At 33.6% G+C, this 17,867-nt stretch overlaps 1 protein-coding gene across 4 annotated transcripts in view; it reads left to right on the forward strand.

Annotated features, from left to right (window-relative positions):
- Nucleotides 1-9,085: 9,085 nt before the first annotated feature.
- LOC105342271 (uncharacterized) overlaps nucleotides 9,086-17,867 on the forward strand; it is a 110,390-nt gene continuing 101,608 nt past the window's right edge. For 2 of the 4 annotated variants that reach the window (XM_066066082.1, XM_066066074.1), the window contains exon 1: nucleotides 9,086-9,230. The gene's annotated coding sequence lies outside the window, so the exon portion shown is untranslated. Of the gene's footprint in view, nucleotides 9,231-16,585; nucleotides 16,841-17,867 lie in introns of those variants that run through there. The other 2 variants (XR_010707616.1, XM_066066070.1) reach the window with 1 other exon arrangement.

The following is a 17,867-nucleotide window of genomic DNA, read 5'->3' on the forward strand; positions in this document are numbered from 1 at the left end:
CAAATCTTTCAGGAGACTCAACCCAAACATGGGGAGGACCTATGTAATCACTGTGGGGTGCTCTCTCAACATAGCCTACCCTAACATGCCCTGTAGTGTCCAAGTATGTGGGTTGCTTAACAAAACTTACGGGATCTGGCCCGTAAACACAGCCGGGCCTAAAATCCCGTGACAACTCATCCCTACCATGAGCCATAGACATAAATCGGGGCGATCTCTCATCCAACCCCAAGGCAAACAGAGCCTCCTCAAATGACATGATGATAAATCAAACAAGTAGCACAAACAAAGCTAAAACTGGCTCAATGTTTACAAAAACTAACAGGAAAGCTGACCACGCGAGGGCCCCCAAAATGGCGGCCTCAACGCGATTTACTCAAACTCCCTAAACAAAATGATACAGGCTTACTCTACGGGAAAAAAAATTTCTCGGAATAACTTGCAAGTCCAGGGCCTCGAGTTAGGCGCCAATATAGTATTTCTCAGTCACTATCATTCACTGATGATATCCGTGGGTTGCCGCTGGACTTGCCTGTCACCTCGTCTAGCACATGTCCTACGTCCTCTCTCACTGGCTGCAGGCGGTAGAATCCTCGCTCGTGCAGATTCCCTGCGTGGTGACGTCACCGGCTAATAGATAGCCCGTACGGGGAACGAGTCCACAAACACTACAATGATTTTATACGCTGTGTATGACACACTGAACAAGATGCTTGTAAGTAGCGCTGGTTTATCTACTATTAATGTAATGTTATTTGTAACTTCTTTCAAGCAACAAATACCTAACTGATATTAAGGGAAAAATAGGAATATGCCATGTGAACAATAAATTTTAAATCACACTTGAAAGTATTTTTTTTTATTACAGTGGTCAATGAATGGAAAAAAAGAGATATTCTCAAGAACAAAGATATTCTCAATACACATCCATCCGTACAAACGTATCTTGCTGGCACAAGAAACGGAATCCATGTTGTTAAAGTCTTCTTAACCGGTGATGACAAAAAACATGCCCAGGACTACTTACTTAAACAGTTTCCAGATGTTCCATTTGAATTTGTTGACGTTGACATAGAATCAAAGACTATTTTGGCTAATATTAGAAAGATAAATAAAAGTGAACAAAATGCGCCAGCAATTGACAAACAAACTCGTTTAAAAATGAATAAAGTTATCCAAAGCCACGCAGAAAAGGTTTTTGCAAATCACTCAAGCATCATTGGAATTGAGAAAAGTAACGTGAGGTCGAAAAATAACGTCATTGTAAATGGATTAAGCATAGTGCTGCTTTGTTTAGACGAGTCCATTTTGCCATTCGGGGAATCCCCATTACCCGAGAGCCTTGGAGATTACCCATGTGATGTTCGAAGAGAGTTTGTAATGTTTGGACATTGTAATAATTGTACAACTGTGAACATTGGCTGTAGTATTGGAATATCATCAGGTAAATCAGCTGGCTCAGTTGGATTTTTTGTAAAATCAAATGACTCTCAAGGCTTCTCTAAAAAAGGTTTTCTGACAGCTGCACATGTAGCCATTGAACATTGTGATGAGCTGTATGAAGGCAGTTTACTACTTTCTAAACATTCTCTTGCGCAGCAGTCCCATAAAATAATTCATCCATCATGTGTCGATAATGCCGTTCATGTAGTAATAGGCGAAGTAATTGAGTCATTTTTTGGGAACTTTGGATCAAATGACATTGGAATCGATGCAGCATTTGTTCAAACAAATCAGCAACAATTAGGAGGTAATGTGTGTTTCATTTCATTTCTTTCTGGAGCATTATTTATATACATTTAAAAAAAATACCCATGGTTAGAAATTTATTAAAAAGAACAAAATACAACTGAGTGTTTATATTAAGTGTGCAACTCAAATTTTCATTTTTTTGTATCTATTTTTTAGAGGAAATTCATCTAAATATAGCAGATGAAAACAATCTTGAATTTAATGGAAGTATGTTGGTTAAAAAAAGAGGAAGAACCACTGGAGACACTATTGGAAAATTGGTCGATGAGTGTATGCATGTCTGTATTGACTCTTATGTATTTCAAAATTGCTTTGCCATCGAACAAATGGACATTGATTTTTTTTGACAAAGGGGATTCCGGTTCTGGAGTATTTGTGATTGATGAAAGAGACAACTCTTTGAAACCTCTAGGTATTGCATTTGCCTTCTATTGTTCTAAGACAGCTGTTTGTAAAATAGGACAAATCACTGACGCATTTAATGTGTCTGTGTATGATCATGAAGAGCTGATGGATATATCATAAAGAACTGATATGTAATATCAAACAAAGAAGAAAAATGCAGTCTTAGTCTGTGATAGATTAACCAATTTTAATATTTTAAATTACACGTCATCCATATACGCAAAATGACTATTTTTTCTTGCTATGATGCATGTAAGAATTTCGAATATTTATGTTTTTGGTGGATTTTCTGTCGCTTTGTTTTATATTGCTTAAAGAACCTCAATTTATATTTAACGGGAACATTTGTATATGGTCGTTCTTATTTTGCTCTCTCTTATCGTGTTTTAAAATGTTTAGATACTTTTTCTCCGTGCACAATAAATTCTAATATTTCAAATGCAATACTTTTTCGGGGAGGGGATGCAAGGTGTTGAGTGATGCTTCGTGACATTTGAGACTTCTTACTGCTTTGGTTAATACTGTAATTGTTCTTTAGTTTAGTTTGAACAATATTTTATTTACTTAATTGCTTATACACATTCTAATGACAGTTCATAGAAGATTGAGAATCAAACCAAATGGCTTATGTTAATCTCGCTCTCGTCAGTTTATAAATGAGAGGTGGGTAAACTTTTCAATTACACATAAATATGATTAGGAAACTTAAGGGGAAAGAAAATGAAAAGCGACAACATAATAGCTGGAATTGAGTATTGGGACAATTGTATGAAGCCAATAGATAATGTCTAATTGTTCTTTATTACTCAGTGTGGACCTTGCATAGGTTGGACTGGGGTGTTGCTCAAACACGGAAAAGAAAACTGAACGGAAAGCGAAACGGAACGGGAAACGGAAAACCTTATCTAATGTTATTCACTTGATAGATCTGTTAATCATGCTTAACACATATGCTTTATGTAATTTTAGGAATACTGAATTTTTTATTCAAGAATAATATTATTTCCTCAAAATAAACATTACATGCATTGATCACTATATTCTGTTCCAAAATATCCTCGATTCACATTTTGCTGAATAACTATATACATCATTGTTCAAGCGTTTCCTTTCAGAAACATGAACAATTCTCATTATTCCTTCTGTAAAACGTCGATCCTATCTAGCTCATCAGCTGGTTTCAATACACGGCTAAAAATACAGAAGTATACAGGGTTTTGCATTTTGAACAACCACTGGGGCCAAGCCCGTTTTAACTTTAATTTTACAGTACTTTTATTCTGCAGCCACATTGACTTCTGACATAGCCAGCCATTTTGACGTCTTGGAGAAAGACTGATTCTGATTGGACCATCAGGAAAATTAACCAATGAAATTGAATTTAACATTTTCTATCACAATGGCCGGTCTATTTTCTATCACTATGGCCGGTCTGGTCAGGAGTTGGTGTGGCTGCAGAACAAAAGTTCAGTTTGGAGAGTATTTAAGGACTTTTATCGGATTTTAAGGATGTAAGTCGCGTGCGTTTGATGTGAGATTTTAAAAGATTAGTTCGAATGTTTCTCGACTTGTTGCAATACTGCTGTTGTCATAGGCAAAATCCCATTGTGAGCCCTGGACCGGTAAATGTCCGAGTAAAAATAAACTGGCGACTTCGAGTGAATAATGATGTATATCTCCGCTATATTAAGACCCATCAACTTGAAATTCGGCATGAGTGTATCTTAGGCATTACTTTTCTGAAAAATACATGCATATTGCAAGTGTTTTAAAAAATAATTGATTTACTAGGCTTTTTAAGCAAGCTGGTAGTTTTTTTTTATCTTGGTCAGAGTTCGACCCCTTTCTTTATCTATCGTTACACTGAAATTAATGTTAAAACGGGCTTGGCCCCTGTGATTTCAACAGACCCGGATGATAACGTTGAAAAATTGTGAAAGGTCTTTTGAGTGACTTCCAAATGAAGAAAAGGTGTCATCATTTCCAATATAAATCTCCGTGTGAAATCTGTTTTCGATTCTGTGAATTTTTCCGATTTAAAATAAAAATGTGTCGACGTTTTTTGGATATTTCTCGTTTCATCAATTTCAATTGCATCTTTTACAGGTTTGTGGGTTTTTTTTTAAATCATCCAAATGTGCTGCATGGGTATTTTGAGATCGACAGACTATAGTCCCAACTTATAATCGGAAAATCAAACCAGGCAACGTCTAGAGCTCTCCATTCGGATCATATGTATATATCTGCAGGAATGTGAACAACTGCCAAGTAATGCAAACATAAACAAATTGCCTAGCTAAAAATACTAGTTTCACTAAGTACCGGGTATTTGAATGTATTTTTATGTTTACATGTAAGTGTCGTCACTCGTACGGGTTTTTTATTCTCATCATAATGATACTGTATCGCCTGTATGATTTAAGATAGTATAGAACACCGAAAATTCAATGTTGATGTAAGTATATATATATATATATATATATATATATATATATATATATATATATATATATATATATATATATATATATATATATATAAATGTACATCATATTTGAAATATAAAAATACTCATCTAACTGCCTACGTTATGCTGATATGCCTGCAATACTATACAAGAAAAATAAGTAAAAAGTTACAGCAAATTTACTCGTTTAATCATGTTAAAGCTGCTTGGTCCGATTTTTTTTGTAATTACAGTATCAAATTTTTTTTCATACAAATCATTTAGCTTAGAAATTTATGGACTTTCTCCTATTTACACCAGTAGAATCAATCTCCTTTCAAAGTTAGAAATATTCAAAGTAAATAAAAATAATTTCTCTTTGGGCAAACGAAAAACAAACCAAAATGCATCACGGGAATGTTTAGAAAAGGAAACCGCATGGTTTCGTCCCCCGAATGATTGGGGTTATTCAACCCGCATGCTATGCATCGATTGTAAAAAAGTAGACTTCAGAAATATTGGCTAACAAAACGTACACATGTTTTTTTTTTAATTTGTCTGATCATTTCGACCTTTATTTAAAGCGAAGTCAAATTCCTAATACAACCATACCCGTCTCGTCGTCAGGGGTGAAATTTAACATGAGGCGAAATAACGCGGTACCTTTTAATGTCTTTTTGTTTTGTTAGCAAATTTTGTACGTATTTTTCTTCATTGAAATTTGGCATAATTGACGGGTAAAACTACTGCAATGTCTATTATTATACATATACTAAGCATAACCATCGTTTAAAAGCGTGCATAAAATTTGATATAAAATCGGACCAAGCAGCTTTAATATTTCACAATCCGTATACATTTCGTACTCAACTAACGCCAATTGAAAATAATTCTACATGTATATTTGATCATCTTCGCTAGCCAAGGGTATTCGGTCCACTTTGCTCCCCATAAACCCTTGGCGGATTTCATTACGAAAACTCGGTGACAAGCTCCGTTTTATGATTGGCTGCAGCTGCGAGTAGCTGATCCAATCGGAGTGCTTCTAAATATAAACTTTAAAAGAAAAGACATGTGTGATCTTTGGTAAAACATTCGGCGCTTTTAACAAGTTGAGACACAAGTTCTCGAGTATAGTGCCTCCCCAACGATGGTCTAACCAGATCGCTTTAAAAACCAATATATTTTACTGGGATTGACCATAGTTCTACAAACTTGTCAAGGCTCGCGTGATAGCATGGGAAGTAAACATGGCGAATGTAGAAGTTGCCTATCCCGTTAGTATATACACGTACGTTCCCGCTTATGGTTATTGCTTTTAAAGGTTAAGTGAGCTCTGTTTTACTTAATTTCTTTGGTCTGCAATATTCACGACAACGATACCTGATTTTATGGCATGAAAGCTTTAACATAAATCGGCGACTTTTTCACTCCGGTACAGGTCCTTACAAAACACTATGAATAAAACATTCCGTGCTTTCCCTAAGTTATAACTTAATTCGTATTTAATACCATCGTTAATTATGTTCCGATATTCGGTAGTCAACATGTTTTCAACTTGTATTAATACCGTACTGTAGTGTGTATATAACCTGTTGTTAAATTCGATTAAAATGTAAATATGCAAGGGGCCGCTTAGGGGCGCAACTCAAGTTGCTCGCTAGATAGCGCCACCACATCACCGAGTGGATGATGATATTTGATAGACATTTATAAGACAGCCACATGTTGATAATCATTCATTAAATATGAATACATGATACAAAGTAAATCGTTTCTGGCCAGTCTATACCCTTTTAAAGCGATAAAAGTGATATGATATTTTCCGTTTTCCGTTCCGTTCCCTTTTCCGTTCCGCGTTTTAGCAACACCCGTTTGGACTGTCGTGCATTGGGTGGTTTGCCGCATGAAAAGCATCCAACTCCACAGCATGTCTTACATCATCATTAAATCAATGGGTCTGGCTTGCCGTGCTCTAAGACGGATGTCTCTATCTTTAAAAGCGTCTATTAATTGCTGTTTGGAAAACCTCTCTCTGGCCCCAACTGGTGCTGTAGGGTAGGCAAGATTAGTTACCTCTTTTAGACATTAAGTAATGCATACAAAATTTATCTTATAGTTAATCTTTTTGGATTTAGTGTTCATGGTCATAATGTTAATCAAAACCACTCTCAATTGATTTCTTGTCCTGTAAATCTCCGACACTCCATGGAGATATCGTCTTGGACATCGTAACCGAACAGTGTACATGCGGGACAGCTTAGCACTCCAAGCTGATTTTGATGAGACACATTGAGCATGCAGAGATAAGTGTGTTTAAGTTTTGGAACAGATTCATGGATCTTTGGGAAGGCATGTGAAGTCTGTCTAATGTGTTCTAATAATTACACCTTTCTTTGTCTGAACAGGTTCTGGGACATCATCGGGCTTCCAAAAGAGTAATATGTTTTACGGTGCGACCGTTTGGGCGAGCGCAGCAGGTGATCAAAAATGAATTATGATAAATCAAGAAAAATAAAAGTAGTGACGTAAAGTAAATGAATTTGAATGCAAAATAAAATAAATATGCCTATTTTTCCAGTAAATTTTCATTATTCATAAGATTTTTCATTTATTTATTATACCAATCTGATTAAAATCAGATCTTTGTAACGCTCCGAAATGCTGATAGTCGCTGAACAATAGCGACATCAGAATTTGTTGGAGCGGATCAAAGATCTGATTTTAATTTAGATTGTTTATATACTGGTCGCACGCCAGTATAGAATTTATCTCAGATAAAATGTTGTTGAATAATGAAGATTTTAACATAATGTACATTGCAGTTTATTTCCTCTTTACTTGCAGCTGACATTTTTCTTAAACTTACAAATAAAAAATGACTTAACACAGATTCCCCCCCCCCCCTCCCCCGTTTAAAAAAAAATCAAATAAACGTATAAAAAAAATTTGTTGATCACAAAAGGAAAAAGGATCCCCCGGGAGCATGTAATACCGTAAATAGTAGTGAAAATAAAGACACTTTTGAGCAGCTAAAGAGCTAAAGGCATACCACGCACTCCCTATTCCTCACACCGATTAGAATTTTCCTGATATTGAGAAATTTATTTTTCTTTTTGCATGTGAAGATTTTTTGAATGATTGCGCCACGCCCCATTTAAAAAACGTTCCTGGAAAGTACCGTAAATATAGTGAATACTAAATGTGAGCATTCATCCAAATAAGAGCAAGTTAAAGCTATTTCCTATCTTTGAAGAAATGTCCCGATTCGTTAGCTCTGCAAGATTTTGAGAAGATTTTGGTATTTATATTTCAGCAGATCTACAATAACTACTTAGAGTAGTTTCCCCTTATTGTGACGTCAAAGTTCACGTCGGTCAAGTGTAGTCTGTCTCTTTGAAAACAAACTAGAAAAAAAACTAAGCGAAAAATACTGTTTTGTTCACTTAAAAAGCATATTGTTCTGGAAATTACACAATTTATCTGTTTCCCAAAAGTTTTACTTTGATTCTCGCGAGATGGTATCCAGTCTAGTGAGATCGGCCGACATTGAGGAATTGCATTGTGGGTCGAAATTTACTGACTCCGAAAAATGTTGTCGGATCAATGTGTAAGAAATCCATTGTGACGTCATTCGAAAGGACGATAACTCCGTTAGTCTTTAAAGAAATGGAAATTGGCGTTGTGTTATTTACAGTGCATGTACATAGTCTTTCATCTTGTTCTCGTGAGAGTGTGAAATGGAAAACCATAATTACAGGGAACTACTGGGACGATTAAAACAAGGCATTACTGGTCCGATTTACTGACGCCAAAAAAATCCGTTGAATGAATGTGCAAATAGTCCGAATTTTCTATTCACACACGCCTTACCGGTAGAGCTCGCTTCGCGCTTTGAGCTCGCTATACTATTATCTGAATAAACAATAAGTGAAACCTGAACGAACGCAGTGATATAGGGTAACCTGGTGACAACAAAACGAACTGGTCAGGGTCAAGTTGTCCAAGAGTTCATTTGTCCGAAGGCCCGCTAGCCCGAAGGTTCATTAATCCAAAAGATTACTAGTCCGAGAGCATAATAGTTAGAATACATCACATATGATTAGTTTGAGAAATATTTTCGAAATTAATTCCATGCAGCAAATTTTCACGTAAGAATTCGTCATAAACTAATGATAAAAAGGAGCTAGAATGATTTAAACTTAACAAGATTATATCAAATTATTTTTGTTATTGAATACTAAAAAAATTAACAGCCTCAAAGTACATGTAAAACTAGATTTTAACCCCATTTAAAATCTGTATTTTCCACTTTTAGATATATAAAAGTGAAAATATTTTAGATTTACCAAATTCTGAAATAAGTTTATTTCTTTATAAGTGACAAGGTATATTTGGAAATTCTACTAATTTAAATCAGGGGTATAACTAGTTCATTTGCAAGTCTATAGCAAAAGTTCAAATAGCACGTGTTCCAGAGGTGTGTGACGAGATTGAACATTGTTATACATGTAGTTTAAATGACCAAGCGACATTTGAATAGACTTAAATATACATCAGTTTAACTAGCCATATATTTACTTAACAACACATAACAAAAGGGTGTTGGAACAGACGGGAATTAAAGGTTAGAATTTTTTATTACATATTGCATCATGTAATGGACATCTAAACAGTTTAATCATATATTTTTTTTAAATGTAACAATCACTCCACAGGTCTGGCTTGATCGATTACATTGTATTAAGTGTTAACTGTTTTAGATAATAGCAAAGTCCTGAAACGTTTATGTTTAGTTGTCTTTAGGATAAAAATGATTGACATATTTTAAAGATGTGTTAAATTTCAATTGATACTTCTATTTAAAATGTCTGAATGAAAGCCTTACGTATAAAAAATAATGAGCTCGGAAAAAAACCCTAATATAATTATATCAAACGTAGCAAATGTGTTTTGATCCCCCGCCTACTGATGCATTCGTAAGTAGTTAATTGCCTGTTTCAAATTTTAATGTAGATTAAAAAAATATAGAATTACAACAGGGATACATCTGCAGAGTGTTAAACGCAATGTTCTACTAAGTGCTTTGTTTACATAAAATGTGTTGCCAAAGCTGTCGATTAGATACACTGCTAAAAGGAAAGAGAAAAATATAATAATACTTTTGAAATTTTTCTCTGTTTTTAAATTACAAATTATTTTTTATCGCTGTGTAATGTTATCTTTCAGGGGTTATCTTCGCACGAGTTTTTCGTTTTTCGCTAGTTTTAACATCTGTATCCCTAAATAGTTAATCTATAAACAATACAAAAGTATGATAATCGCTTAGATTAGGGTGTCCGTCCAATTTTTTGTTTAATGATACGAGGAAAAAAATTAATTTAATTTCAGAATACTCCCCCCCCCCTTCACACTCTTAGGTATTGAATAAAAATTCCGATTAAAGTTATTACGGAAAATACTCTTGAACTGTTTCATGGATGTTTCTGTTAATGTTTTATCATCCTTTCGCACAAACCCAATATGCGTCATTGCCTTTAGCCATTACTAAACATGATGTTGATTTGGTACCTTCTTCGTTCGTGCATACCCTCAGTACAATAGTTGGTTTTTTTTTAATGTGTTTAATATGTACTTTTGTTTATTTGGGCATCTGCGCTAATCCAGTTCACAGAATGCTATGTTTTGTGCCCACCCATTGTCTATTAGGGCTATTGGCGGGTCGTCACGTAATGTCATTTTGTTTGATTACTTATGAAGCAGTCTATTAGTAACCTAAAAACCCGCAGCCATTATCGGCAAATCTGAATAAAGAAATTCCAATTTTTAGGTCTCTTTTATTTATTGATCATGTATCTTGTATCAAGGGGTTTTCATTAAACATCACGCAAACCAGGAAAAATGCATTAGCAAAAGTTCTACCCCTTACCCGAAACAAAAACCTGCAAGTGTTCCAAATGTATGTGTGACGAGATTAAACATTGTTCTACTTTAAATGACTTACGGTATGTCAAGGACCCTTGAATAGAATATAAAAAAGATATATACCAGTCCAACCTAACTAAACTTATGTTCGTTGGGACATACGGAAAATGGTTAGATAACATTTTATTACATTTTGCATCATGTAATTAACATCTAAAAAGTTCAATGATATATATTCTTAAATGTCACAAATCCATCAGCAGGTCTGGATTATCACATTTTAACCGTTTAAGATAATATCATAGTCATTCAACGTTAATGTTAAGTTGACTTAAAATAGAAATGATTAACATATTTTAAAGATGTGTCGAGTTTTAATTGATAATTCTCTTTAAAATGCCGGAGTGAAAGCGTTACATAATAAACAATGATCTTCGGAACAAACACCCTCATATTATTATATCAAACGGATATAATAAATCGACTGAGATGCAAAAGCCTTAACTTATGATGATACATATTTTGCTGATAACTTGATCAGTAAAAAGCCGTCGGATACAGTTTGATATTCTCAAGTTGCCTTAAGCGTTCTCTTATTAAATCGGATTTAACAATTTAGTTGAACTTTGATAAAACCAAATATATAAAGTTCGGGAACCAAATTTATAAACTTCGGGAATGATAGGTTTTCTTTTTCTTTTTAATTATAAATTTATTAGGTCTTTCCACCTTTCAGGTGAAAGACCTCTTGATTTCTTTATGTTTTTTATTCTTCTTCTTTTTTTCTATTTAGCTCGGGGTGAATTTTTTGTTATTAGAGTTATCCAAACAATTTAAACTTTAATTAATTGTTCATTAAAAGTTATGATACCAATTGACCCTGTGTCAAAGAACTCCCAGAACTTACAGAGTTATTGCCCTTTGAGAAGGAAATGCTTGTTATCGCTACTCCTCTGAAACCATAAGAGATAGAGATTTGGAACCTTTACCAATGTCTTCATTACACTAAGAGGGTTCTTCAATCTATTCATACCAAAAGGATCGGAGGCCCCCTTGTAGTAGTAATTGCCCCTGAAAGTATTTAAATTTCCATAAAATCACTTCCAACTTTTTTACTATTTATTATAGAGACTTCGGACCACTTGGGATGGAAGCGTCTACCTTGGCCGAACAAAAATGACATAAAGGTCAACGGTCAAGGTCATTTGATAAGCTGTCAATTAATGAGATTTTATATCTCTTTTGTTTAGGGTGGTAGAGAAAAACTTTTTTTATGGATATAGTAGGACATCTTAAGACATTTTAAAATATAGCCCTTTGGCTCATACCTTTGAATAATTACAGAGTTGTAGCCCCTATTGTACGAAATACTTGTTATCGCTACTCCTCTGAAACCATAAGAGATAGAGATATGGAACTTTTACCATTGTCTTCAGTACACTTAGAGGGTTATTCAATCTATTCATACCGAAAAGATCTAAGGTCCCTTTCTAGCAGTTATTGCCCCTGAAAGTATTGAAACTTTAATAAAATCACTTCCAACTTTTTTACTATCTATCATAGAGAGTTCTGACCACTTGGAATAGAAGCGTCTACCTTGGCTGAACAAAATGACATAAAAGTCAAAGGTTATGTCGGTTAATTAATGGATTTTCATATCATTTGATATACAGAATTATAGTAATGGTTTCAAAAGCTTGCTGGATTGCGCAATAAGGTATTCACTTGGGTCAGTCAGGTATCATATCAAGTCCTGTGGTTACTCAAGTGGAACTTGTTTTTACAGTCAACCCATTCATTTGTAAAAGACAGCTAGCCTGTAGAACAGTCTCTTCTATTGTTAGCTTTACTGTTTATATGATTGTGTACAGAATATTACCTTGGCTCAGTTTTATGGCTTTGTGGTTTTCCCATTTTATAATATAACATGTATCATAGGTATAATAATTTTTTGTATACCTTATTGAGCCATCTAGCAATTCATTAAAAATATTTAGGTGGAAAGACCTCTAATTGTTCGAGAACAATTAGCCTACTAGTTTTAAATGTAATTGTATTTTACACCACGACGGAGCATTGTACATCCATTTGAATTGAACACATAATAACAACGCCCAGTTGGTCTTTAAAAGATGAAGATATGTATATTTCTGATATGTTTTGACATGATGATATCTGATATGTCATCTCCATAGTCTTTGCAGGAGATATAATTACAAGATGAACATCTTACGAAGTAGGGCGCCTCTTTTGTCTTTTATCTTTTAAAATAAAGTGATAGCTATCTGTAAATTCCAAATATGAATGTACTCCTGACACAAGAACGACTTCTGAATTAAACCTCCGTAAACAATCTCTTAAATGCTTTGTTGACCCAACATTTATTGTGAAAACTGTCGATAATATTGTCTACTAATAAAAAACACGTTTTATTAGTATTTGTATGATCTTAAAATAACTAGGTATATACAATCAAATGCAGTGTCTTAAAAAATCAAGACTCTATAACGTGATGAATTTGTAATTTAAATAAGTGGTATATAATATAATACACTATGCATATATGTGTTAATTTGTAAAGTCTCTTTCACATACCAATACACGGGTGTTGCTGAAATTTGGAACGGAAAACGGAACGGAAAGCAGAAAATATCATATCACGTTTATCGCTGTAAAAGCTTAAAAACTGGCCAGAAACGATTTACTTTGTATCATTTTTTCATATCTAATGACTGATTATTAACATGTGGCTGTCTTATTGATATTTTTATGATTGTCTGTCAAATATATTATTTTATTATGCCCCCTTCGAAGAAGGGAGGGCATATTGCTTTGACCCTGTCTGTCTGTCGGTCGGTCTGTCGTCGGTCCACCAACAGACTCCGTTCATTGTCTTCGCAGAGGATGAACATATTGAAATGAAACTTAGTATACAGGTTCATCATGATAATATATAGGTCAGGTTTGATTTTGGGTATAATAGAGCAATTTTCGACAGAGTTATACCCCTTGGACGTAGAAAAATTCCAGTTATTTGCAGTTCACGTTCATTTTCTTTGCGCATGTTTCCAAGGGAGGGGGGCATAAGTGTTTAACAAACATCTCTTGTTCAAATGGCTTTAGTTTAGTACGAAAGGAAAAAAATCAAATGTTTACGAATTGTGAAACATTAACATGATTAAACGAGCAAACTATCTATAACCTATTACTTAATTTTTGGGGGTTGATTTTAATCAACTCTCCTATGCAGTTACTGAGACAAACCGAAAGTGAGACAGTGTTTGGACCTCAGCACAAATCATTGTTGCTGACAATACTTAGTTCTTGAAAATAATTGATCAATTCGATGTAATGTATATGCATAAGCATTGTTTTTCAAAGAAACTTGTTTCTTAATACATTGAAAATAGTCAGATTTTAAATGGTACAAACAATTTAAATATTTTTTGTAGTCGTAAGTATTCCTACGCCAGAGTTCAATATAGTCTAGTTCAACTCGACGCTCGGCTGTCTCCGTAAATCCTTGTCGGAGATTTACGGTGTCAGCCGAGCGTTTGGTTCAACGAGACTAGAGTTCAATATTCCTTGGATCCATACAATTTTCGAGAAATCTTTCTATCACTGATACATAGTTTGATTGAATAACTTTTATCATATTATAAAAATGTGCGTTATTCAAATTAGAAAATACATGTACTTGTCATGCAAAATAACATATCATTGATTTTTAAATAGGTAGTTGTTCTTTTGCATATAACTTGTTAATATATCAGAGATGTGCATATTGCTAGGATTTTGATTTCTGATAATTTATGGGGGGGGGGGGAAATAACAGCTTTAGAACTTTTGAACTTCAGTCATTTTTTTACAAAATATTTCAAATATGGTCCCTTTATTGTACGGACTCCTCCTCCTACAGTTTTCAAGAGAGAATTTGTTCTTTTTTGCAGATCAATTGTACATATATCAGAAGTGTGTTTGTTGCTAGGATTTTGATTTCTAATCATTTATGAAAAAATTACTAGCTTTGGAACTTAGTCATTTTTGGCAAAATATTGAATATAGGGTACCCTCATTTTACGGATAACTCCTCCTATAGTTATTAAGATAGGAAGGTGTTCTTTTGCAGATTACATGTACATATATTAGAGGTGTGCATATTGCTAGGATTTTGATTTCTGATAATTTATGAAAAATACCAGCTTTTGAACTTGCTCATATTTTGACAAAATATTGAATATGATGTACCCTCATTGTACGGATAACTCCTCGTACAGTTCTCAAGATAGGTAGTTGTTCTTTTGCATATAACTTGTTAATATATCAGAGGTGTGCATATTGCTAGGATTTTGATTTCTGATAATTTATGGGGGGGGGGGGGGATTACAGCTTTAGAACTTTTGAACTTAAGTCATTTTTTTTACAAAATATTTCAAATATGGTCCCTTTATTGTACGGACTCCTCCTCCTACAGTTTTCAAGAGAAGAATTTGTTCTTTTTTGCAGATCAATTGTACATATATCAGAGGTGTGTTTGTTGCTAGGATTTTGATTTCTGATAATTTATGAAAAAATAACAGCTTTTGAACTTAGTAATTTTTTTGACAAAATATTGAATATAGGGTACCCTCATTTTACGGATAACTCCTGCTACAGTTTTCAAGATAAGAAGTTGTTCTTTAGCAGATTAATTGTACATATACATGTATTAGAGAATAGAAGTGTGCATATTGCTAGGATTTGGATTTCTGATAAAATATGAAAACAATTCCAGCTTTTGAACTTAGTCATTTTTTGTTAAAATATTGCATATAGGGTACTCGATTTCATTTCACTACGGTTGGTAGTGTTTATCAATTCAGGGTTAACATGGATTATGGATACAGTTCAAATAAAAGAAAACCAGTTTGCTATCACATTGACAGCTTTTCACTTGTCCAACGTTATCATCCGGGTCTGTTGAAATTCAAAACCCCGTAGACTTTTCTATTTTTAACCGTGTAATGAAACCAGCTGATAAACTAGAGAGGACGTTTTAAAGAAAAAATAATGAAAAATTGTTATGCTTCTGAAATAAAATCGCTTGTACCCTAATATATATATATTAATATCCAGTTATTCAGCAAAATGTGAATCGAGGATATTTTTGGACAGAATATAGTGGTCAATGCATGTACTGTTAATTTTGAGGAAATAAGTATTCTTGACTAAATAATCTAATATTGCTAATTTTTCAAAAAAAAAAAATACATAGAGTATAAAATTTAGTATGATTCACAAATCTATGAAGTAAATACATGTAACATTAGATAAGATTTTCCGTTTTCTGTTCCGTTCCGTTTTCCGATCTGTTTTCCGTTCTGCATTTAAGCAACACCCACAATATACAGAGTTGACTGTAAATTTCATATGTAAAACAGGATGCAATTAATTTCGTATGAGTTAACTTTTTCGTAAACGTGCAGATAGCGTAGATAAATAACGCGCTTATATTTATATTTGTATCCTAAGATTACAATCTATGCTACTAAGTTTTATTGGAATAGGTTCTGGGGCATCCAAAAGAGTATTATATCAACTATAGGGTAGCCTGGTGATAACGAAAAGAACGGGTCAGGGTCAAGTTGTCCAAGAATTCATTTGTCTGAAGGCCTGCTAGACCGAAAGTTCATGAGTTCGAAGGCCCAGTAGTTCAAAGGTTCATTAGTTCAAAGGATTACTTGTCCGAAGGCTTGTTAGTTAGAATACATCACTTGTGATTAGTTTGAGAAATATTTTCGAAAATATTTCCATGCACCAACTTTTCACGTAAGAATTCGTCATAAACAAATGATAAAAAGTAGCTAAAATGAATCAAATTTAACCAGGTTATATCAAAGTATTTTGTTCTTTAATACTAAAAATTAAGAACCTCAAAGTTAACATAAAACTAGGTTTTAACCCCATTTAAAATCTGTATTTTCCACTTTCAGATATATAATATAAAAAATATTTTAGATTTACCACATTTTGAAATAGTTTTATTATTTTTTATAAGTGACCAGTTATTTTTGAAAATTCTACTAATAAAAATCACGAGTAAAATTAATTCATTTGCAAGTCTATAGCAAAAGTTCTACCCCTTCCGCGAAACAAAAAAAGCACGTGTTCCAGAGGTGTATGACGAGATTGAACATTGTTATCCATGTAGTTTAAATGACCAAGGATATGTCAAACGACATTTGAATAGACTTAAATATACATCAGTTAACTAGCCATATATTTACTTAACAACACATAACAGAAGTGTGTTGGAACAGACGTGATTTGAAGGTTAGAATTGTTTTATTACATATTGCATCATGTAATGAACATCTAAAAAGTTGAATTATATATTTTTTTTTAAATGTAACAAATCCATCGACAGGTCTTGCTTGATCGATTATTGTGTTTTAACTGATTTAGATAGTTCTGAAATGTTTATGTTTAGTTGTCCTTAGGATATAAATTATCGACATATTTTATAGATTTTTAAAATTTCAATTGATACTTTAAAAAAAAAAACGTTTCAATGAAACCCTTACATAATAAAGAATGAGCTCAGGAAAAACCCTCATATTATTATATCATACATAGCAAATGTTTTGTTGATTCCCTGTTTAATGATGCACATTTAAGTAGTTATTTACCTGGTTCAAATATACCTGTAATTTTAAAAAAGGAAAAGAATAACGACAGTGATACATATGCAGTGAGTTAAATGCAATGTTCTACTAAAGATTTTAAAAGCATGCAATTAAGATAATGCATATGTTGCTGAGAACATGATAATTAAAAAGTCGTCGGATATAGTTCATGTGATTTCGAGTCCCAATATGAATTTTCAACATTCTGAAGTTGCCTCAAGCGCTCTGTTCTTAAATTAGCCATTACCATTTAGTTGAACTTTGATAAAACCAAATTTATAAGCTTTGGGAAAATGATGTTGTCTTTTTCTTTTTTAATTACAAATTTACTGTTTAATTGTACTTTACAACATGACAGAGCATTGTTTAAGAATATAAAAAAAAACATGACCAGAACACCCAGTTGGTCTTCTGTATATCATTGATATTTTTGGCTAGTGTACATCCGATAACTAACCCGTATAGTCTTTGGGGGAAATAATTACAAGATAAATATCAATTAATTACAAAGTTAACATCTTACGCAGCAAGGCTCCTCTTTTGTCCATAATATTTTAAATTAAACCGATAGGAATTTTTAAATGCCAATGAGGAATGTAAAAAGTTCAATGATATATATTCTTAAATGTCACAAGTCCATCAGCAGGTCTGGATTATCACATTTTAACCGTTTA

This window comes from Magallana gigas, chromosome 1 (assembly GCF_963853765.1).
Source record: "Magallana gigas chromosome 1, xbMagGiga1.1, whole genome shotgun sequence".
Lineage (NCBI taxonomy): Eukaryota > Metazoa > Mollusca > Bivalvia > Ostreida > Ostreidae > Magallana > Magallana gigas.